The sequence below is a fragment of the Triticum aestivum genome, chromosome 6A (genome assembly GCF_018294505.1).
Source record: "Triticum aestivum cultivar Chinese Spring chromosome 6A, IWGSC CS RefSeq v2.1, whole genome shotgun sequence".
In the NCBI taxonomy this organism is placed as follows: domain Eukaryota; kingdom Viridiplantae; phylum Streptophyta; class Magnoliopsida; order Poales; family Poaceae; genus Triticum; species Triticum aestivum.
Genome location: NC_057809.1, coordinates 585841175 through 585849780, shown reverse-complemented (window position 1 = coordinate 585849780; position 8606 = coordinate 585841175). Strand labels below are relative to the sequence as shown.

Genomic DNA, 8606 nt, shown 5'->3' with positions numbered 1-8606 from the left:
GCTGCTCCAGTTAGTACTCGATGAATATGACCTGTTGATCCCTTGAGTATTCTTTCGTGGAGTTGCATGAAATGGCTAGTGCTCTGGGAAACTACACATGCATATATTGGTGATCTTAGGTATAAATAAATGTAGTCATGTTCTCATACCTAGGCAAGAAAAAAGAAATATGTTCTGTGCAAAAAAAGGCAATATGTTATAGTGAAACTGACTGAACTGTCCTATTTGACTCCCTGTATGCAGCTCTAGCAAGAAACTGAAGACAAGCCTTCTAATCTGGAACATCAAGGTGGAAACTAAACACTATTTTCATCAGAATTCTTGCACATTCATATTTTTAAAGACTTTAGTTATCTCACTTTCCGGTTGTGCCCCCTATTCCAAATGAAGCAGAGTTATGCTTTCTCCCTAGATCACTGCATTTTATTATTACTAACTAAGCACTTTATATTTTGATGTTCCCAAGTAAGAAACTGATTTTCTTGAAATTTTGTTTTCCCTTGAAATGTACATGACAGCCGCTGCAACTCAAAACTCTGAATAAGTGCTAATGGGCTGCAGATGAGTTTAGCAGACAGAGAACCAAAGTCCATTGTGGCGAAGAAAGCCAGAAAGGATATTTGACATGTGAACCTGGTAAAATATAATACGAAAACAATGTGGTTAGGATTTCTTACTTTCTCTGTTGCCAGCTCATAAGTGCTTCTTCTATCTGACAGTTTTTTCCGTAGAAATATGTGAAACAATGATTGTTTAATGAAGTAGAGAACTAATGAATACATGTGCACACAATTCATATATAAGAAGGCGTACTACTGTCTGACATGCTCTTGTACTAACCCTCAACTGATTTTTCTTCTTGCAGCTAGCATATCTTGCGAAATTAAAGCACTACTGTTCAATCATCCGGAACTGCTTTGCCTTTTTTTCGAAAAGGGGTTTTACCCCAGCCTCTGCATCAAAAAGATGCATACGGCTCATATTAATAAAAAAATATCCAGCAACAAGTCTCCAAGTCTCGAAGTGTGAAATAAACAAATGCTCATAAGAGCTAAACAAAAAGCCACAACCGGCTGGCAAATAAAATAGGAGCACTACATGCCTAGTTACTCCTGCAGCATGGCAAGCCATTATCTTGTTCATCTTGCTACAACATCTCTGGTGGACAACCTTTCAGTTGGTCTTTTCCTACTGCATTCTAGGCAAGTCTTGTGACAAAGTACATGATGCTATTGATATCTCCCCGTGTATTCTCAACTGATAGCAGAAGAGGGTCAATAATCTCCATCGGTTGTGTTGGATATGCCATCTTTGCATACTCTAGTAAGGTAAATCCACCTGTGAACATTGCATCTGTAGGCGTCTTTGCTGTAAACATTGCATCTGTAGGCGTCTTTGCTGTAAACATCTGAAGGAGCACGATACCAAAGCTATAGACATCCCCACATGGAGATATATGACCACCTTCACCATGTTCTGCAGTGCACAAACGACATGAGTAATATGCCAAACCACCACAACACTTGCTGGGCCTAAAAACGGGATAAGGAAATCAGTTTCCTGGAGCAACATATCCAATTGTTCCCACCACCGAACTCTTCGAATTGATCAATTGCTCGCCTTCTGGATTAGTGAGCATCTTCGCAAGGCCAAAGTCCCCAACATGAGCAACCATGCCCTCCCCAAGAAGAATGTTACTGGGCTTCAAGTCACAGTGAACTATTGTTGGCTGGCAGTTGTTGTGCAAATAGTCTAGTGCCACGGCAAGATCAGCAGCAATGCTCAGTCTCTGCATTAGTGTTAGAACTTTCACTGGATTGGGTGCACATGTGTCCTGATGTAACCACTTACCAAGATCCCCGTGAGGCATGAAATCAAATACAATGGCTTTGAAGTCATTTTGGTTCAAGTCAGAGTAGCAAGTTCTGATGCCAACCAAATTGCGGTGGCGAATTTTGCTAAGTGCCTTACACTCAGCCACAAAACTTTTTGAAGATCCAGATTGCTCAGGGTCAAAAACCTTCACAGCGACAGTAATTACAGACTCTTTGAGTAGCATCCTACCCTTATAAACACATCCATACGGTCCTGTGCCAACTATATTGTTGTCTGTGAAGCCATCTGTTGCCTGGGCCAGGTCTGAGTAAGAAACTCGAGGATACATGTCATCCATGAACGACGGAGCTAATGGTGCTGTTCTGATAGATGGTAGTCTTAATTTCTTTTTTGAGAAGACAACTAGTGCCAGGATCAAGCAGAGAAGTAAGACAATACTAACACTACAAATCACTGCATTTCGAACAACTCGTGTCATTCTTTGATTGTGCACAACTGGTCTGGTTGGGCATGAAGGCAAACGCAACTCAGAAATACCACCACACAGCTTATCATTCCCATCAAATAAGAATCCGGTCAAATTGACAAACACATCGCGTGCTGGGACTTGCCCATCAAGAAGGTTGAAGGATATGTCAAGCCGGTAAAGTGATGTCACGCTTTCCAAGGTCTCGGGAATCTGTGCAGACAAATTATTGTGTGCAAGGTACAGTTCTTTCAGGCCATTCATGAGTCCTATCTCTTGAGGGATTGCACCTGTGAGCGCGTTTTTGGTCAAATTCAGCAGTACCAAGCCTCGCATTCTGCTTATGGACATAGGAATGATACCATTGAAGTAGTTACCATCCAAACAGAGCTCCATCAAGCTCTCACAATTGCTGAGAGCATCTGGCAGCGGCCCAGATAGGTTGTTCTCATGGATGTACAAGTATGTGAGCTTTGTGAGGCCACCTACTTGGGATGGAAGATGACTACTGAAATGATTCCTTGACAAATCCAGAATGTATGACAAGGATGAAAGGCTAAAAATCTCTCTAGGTAATGGACCTGAAAGCACATTGTTTGAAAAGTTTGCAATAACAAGACGTTGTAGATTTCCAAGGTTCGCTGGAAGATATCCTTCCAAGACATTGTTAGCTACTGAAAGATGCTGCAACTGTGTTAAGTTCCCGAGCGAGGATGGCATTGCTCCTGAAATATGGTTATTCTCGAGTGTCAACCACTGGAGCATTTTCAACTTTCCTATGATGTCTGGTATGGCACCCGTAAATCAATTGCTAGAGAGTAGTTCGAGCTTGATTTGATTTGGGAAGTTGCCAATGCCAACTGGTATCTTGCCATAAATCTCATTGAAACTAACATCAAATATTTCGAGTTGCCTGGACAGGTTTGCGATAGAACTTGGAAGCACACCACTAAACCTATTGTGTTGCAATATGACACCACGAACACTTGTACAATTTGTTAATGAAGTGATGAACTCCCAGTCCTGGACAGTGCTTGACTTAAGCTGGTTTCCAGTAAGAATCAGGAAGTTCAGGCAGAGTGTTCCAATCTCTGGAGGCACAAATCCAGTGAGGTTGTTACCAGAGAGGTCAATTAACTGAATCATGGTTGCATTTGCAAGTGAAGCTGTAATTCTTCCTGTGAAATGGTTCAAAGCAAGGATAAGGTATTTGATTTTTGGTAGTCCATTGCCCAAATTGGAGGGAAGTGTGCCGCTTAGCTGGTTCATCTCCAGACCAATGTGGATGAGCGAGGACATGTTGAAGACAGTTCTTGGGATGGTGCCTGAGAGTTGGTTTACTTGCAGTGCTAGCATCTCAAGCTTACTGATCCTGCTAAGACTCTCAGTAATCGGACCACTCAGCTGGTTGTCATTGATGTTCAATATCCGCAGCGATGATAAGTTGCCAAGTGATGGTGGGATGATCCCTGTGAACTTGTTCTTCCCTAGTGACATGACCTCAATCCTTGACAAGCCTCCAAGCCAATCAGGGATTTCTTGGTGGAGCTTGTTCAGGTCAAGTTTGATGCTGACAAGACGGGTGCAGTTCCTCAGGCCATACGTGATCCCACCTTCAGTTGAATTATTTGAGAGATAGAGGTGCGATAACTGTCGTAGCTGGCCAATTGTCCAAGGAATTTCTCCCTGGAGGGAATTGTTTTTTAGGTCAAGATAAGACATTTGGGACAACTGCCCAATGGTCCTTGGGATTTCACGATGCAATAGATTGTAGCTGAGATCTAGACTTCTCAGGTAAGTGAGGTTCCCCAGGGAAGGGGCTATATATCCACGAAGCCCCGCCGAGGAGAGATTAAGTTCCGAGACACTTTGCCCATGATTGAGGCTGCAGCTGACACCATGCCATTGGCGAAAGTCAGTAGTTGTGTTCCATGAATCTAGTGCGTCTGAGTGACGGCTTAGACCCGCCTTTAATGCTAGCAGGGCTTCTAGATCAGTCTCATTGTTGCATGCCAATGCCGGGAAACGTGAAGCTGATGCCAGTAGGAGCACTGATGGCAAGAGAACAAATTTTAGAACAGGTAACATTTTGGAGCAGCTCCCTGGCAATCAACAATGTTGAACAAATTTAGTCGTGAATGCATACTTGTATGTTTTGACTTGAAAAAACATAGGAGCCAGAGTCATAAGATTTTGCCATAAAATTGCAACCTAGTATTACAAGACAGTACCGTAACTGTAATTATGCAGTAGACTATGCCTAATAAAAGGTTCGTGGTTTATAGTAATAGTTAGTACTCCCTCTGTTCCAAAATAATTGAAGTTCTATGATTTTCATAAGTCCAACTTTTTTAAGTTTGACCAAGTCTATAGAATAATCCGCAAAGATCTATGATATCATATATATAATATGAAAATATATTTCATAATGAATATAATGAAATAAATTTGGTTTTGTAGATATTGATATATTTGTATATAGACTTGGTCAAATGGAGGCACTGGTTGGGCTGCGATGCTGGGGCCACAGGCGCGAGGATGTATAGTGGTTAGTGAAAGTTTGACTTAGGAAAGTCATAGAACTGCATTTATTTTGGAACTAAGGGAGTACAATGGTTTTCATATATAATTCAGCTTGAAGTCTGGTAAACTGTTATTACTTGTATACTCACTCTGCCATAATATTCTTATCCTGCGTATGCATCATTGATATTAGTAACGTAAAGAGAAATATACTATGCCCAAGTGTGCATCTCCTACCATCTTATGTTTATCGAATTATAACCCTATTAAGTGTGCATCTCCTGCCATCTTATGTTTATCGGATTATAACCCTATTACTCTCCTTTTCCAAAAAAAAAACCTATTACTCTCATTGTATAGCATTATCTGATTATATTAACCCTGTTATTGTTGAACAACCGTTCACACTTGCATAAGGTGCAATTTTTGGTTGCTAAGATGCACTTTAGACAGGTAAATAACTCCTCTTATGCCAAACTATTGTGGGATAGTATTCGCTTGTAGTTATGCGTGTCCAGGCTGCTTGGAGGAGCTATGCTCAAATTTTTAATAGGAGGTGGTCAGGCTCGAACCCGGGCCTTTCTCTCTTCACACCATAATAAAAAATCACAAGTAAGCAAGAGCATATTTGTAAGAAAAATAAGGACACGGTTGGTGGCTACAACCTGCAGAAAAAGTCAGAAAACTGTAGGGTGGATTGCATCATTTCAGCCAAAAATGGTAGAGAAAGAAGAACACGAGATGAAAGAGCCGTCCACCAAGGGAGGAAAAGCTTGGCAATTTTGGAGCGCGCACACACACACACGTGGTGGAAACAAAAGCTTTGCTTGCAGAATGCAAAATGTTTGGTAGATGAGATGGGCAAATACCTGTAGCTCTTCCCACCAAAGTCGAAGGTACGCCTTGGTTGTGCTCCTTTGCTGCTCTGCTTCTGCCGCTGTTATTTATGGCTGGCTTCGGAGACAAGGGGAAGAAGGGCACGGGGTCAAGCCGACCCCGATAAGCTGTTCACACCGAATCCATAGTAACTTCTGACAAGGACAAGGATACTCCTTGTTTGATGGGCTCATTGGTAGTGTTAGGCCTTTTTTGATTCATAGGATAGGATTATCATAGGAATAGAAAATTTGTAGAAAATGAGATGACATGTATCTCAAATTCTATGAGTAGAAATAGGAAACAAGATATCATTTGGTTCATACCAAAGAAAGTTTTTCATTGAGTCTAGGCTCATTTTTATTTTCCTATGAAATACGGAGGATATGAACCAATCCTATGTAGGAATAGGAATCTATTCCTATGAACCAAAGGGCTCCAAAAAAAATCCTATAAAAATCCTATCCTCTAAAATTTCTATGAAATTCCTCCAAACCAAAAGAGGCTTTAATTTTTGACAATGTTGGAAATATGAGCAAATTACTACGAGATTTAATCCGAATAAACAGAAGATAAATCATGACCACAGCAGCAGAGATTAAACTAATCATGCGAACTAGCATAGCAGATGAACATATCACATCTAGGGCACATACTAGAAGCATGAATTCTACCACGATCTCGAACAGGAAGGATAGAACACATACGGTGCAGCGGGTGCAGCACCGCCGGCGTTGACGTTGTCGCCCATGTCGTCGAGGACGAGGTTGCCGAGGTCGGGGAAGAAGTCGTCGCTGCCAGCAGTCGCGCGAGTGCGCTCCCCAAAAACCTGATCGCCCCTCTCCCGTACAGGATCACAAGAGGCGGGGTTCCGGAGGCCTGCTGTCCCTTCTCGCGGTGCACGCCGGAAGGAGGGATGAAGAAGACTTGCTTGGCGGCGCAATGATCTGGAACGGTGGTGAGAAACCATACGAAGCGGCAGCGGCTAGGGTAGACGTCTGCCTGACTATATAGTGCGGGCCGGGTAGGTCGTGGGAGTAAACCCCACGTCCGAGTCGTCACGATCCAAAAGAATCGGAAACGGATCAGTAATTAACGCGTCCGTTAATTATTAATTAATGACTCATTAATTTTTCCATGCAGCAAAAATATAGACAACGTGCATAGCTCTGTCCTCGGCTCGGCTCAATGCCGCAAACCGCGGCGCGGCGCGGCGCGTCGCGTCGTGACGAGGCGTGGCGTGGCGTGGCGAGGCGAGCAAGGAGGAGGAGCGCGCGTGTAGGTCTCCTCTTCTCATGCTCATACAAGTGGTAGAAGAGCTCACCTTATAAAAAGGTGCATGTGTGCATGAATGGGCCAAGAGAATTTCAGAATTTTAGTTGGGCTTTGGGCCAAAGGCCTACTAGCAAAATTCCAACAATCCCCCACAAAGTCTCATTGGCACATCTCATCATTTAGTTCCAAAACATTGTTTTATATATCGGTGCTTAGTGGAGACTGTGAAGTTGAACTTCCACTTAGAAATTTATGCTACACTAGATCACAACTTGAATAGTGGACTATGCCTTGAACTACAAGTTTTCTGTGAAACTAGTTTCACACAAATTCTTAACCGATACTGGGCTGCCGCAAGGCTTCCCCACGGGTGGAGCGTATACGTCATACTCCAGGGCCTTTCATTAATTTATTAGAGAACACCCAATTCTCACAGACTGCGACGTTAACAGTCAAATTCATATAGGTGTGTCCCTCAGAAGATGTTCTGCAGGACAACATCTCTGCTTACCCGAATAAGCCACTTGGAACACATTAAGATAAGTATCAACCTGCCATGCAGATCAGGAGAGTATTGCATCTTCACGGAGTGGGATAACTAATATAGGGATACTCTCCTCCCAGCTGACCAACAGCTTGTCTCCCACTTCTACTTCACGGGATCTCCGATCACATAGAGTGGTTTACCACTATGGACAACTCATGCGGTGGGTCTCAAACCCATCTCCATCGATGCATTATCTATCACATTACGTGATAGACCCTTTGTGAAGGGATCTGCCAAGTTTTTCGATGTTTGGATATAATCCAACGTAATAACTCCGGAGTTCCTCAATTTTCTGACAGATTTTAGTCTCCTCTTCACATGCCTTGAGGACTTCATATTGTCCTTAGAACTGTTTATCTGGACAATCACAGTTTGATTATCACAGTTCATCAGGATAGGGGGTATTGGTTTTTCAACCATAGGTAAGTCCATCAAGAGTTCCCGAAGACACTCTACTTCAACAGTGGCAGTGTTTAGTGCTGTGAGTTCTGCTTCCATAGTTGACCTTGTTAAGATGGTCTGCTTGCAAGACTTCCAGGAAACAGCGCCACCATCAAGTGAAAAAACATAACCACTTGTGGCCTTAATCTCATCAGCATCAGATATCCAGTTTGAGTCACTATAACCCTCCAGTACCCTTGGATACCCGGTGTAGTGAATCCCATAGCTCGCGGTGCCTTTCAAATAGCGCATAACTCTCTCAAGCGCATGCCAATGATCATCTCCTGGTTTTGACACAAACCGACTCAGCTTACTCACAGCAAAAGAGATGTCAGGCCTCGTGGCACTCGCCAAATACATAAGCGAGCCAATAATCTGAGAATACCTCAGTTGATCTCTAGCAATCCGTCGATTCTTTCGAAGCAACACACTAGCATCATATGGAGTTGGAGAAGGCGTGTAGTCGGTATACCCAAAACGACTCAAGACCTTTTCCACATAATGAGACTGAAGCAGTGTGATCCCACCATTCTCATCTCTGAACAGCTTGATGTTTAAGATAACATCAGCTACTCCTAGATCCTTCATCTCAAAACAGCGAGATAAGAAATCCTTAACCTCCTTGATTAAATCAAGTTTGGT

At 42.8% G+C, this 8606-nt stretch overlaps 1 pseudogene; it reads right to left on the bottom strand.

The window, feature by feature from the left end:
- Positions 1-567: 567 nt before the first annotated feature.
- On the bottom strand, positions 568-4390 carry LOC123129746 (probable LRR receptor-like serine/threonine-protein kinase At3g47570; annotated as a pseudogene).
- Between the last annotated feature and the right edge of the window lie 4216 nt (positions 4391-8606).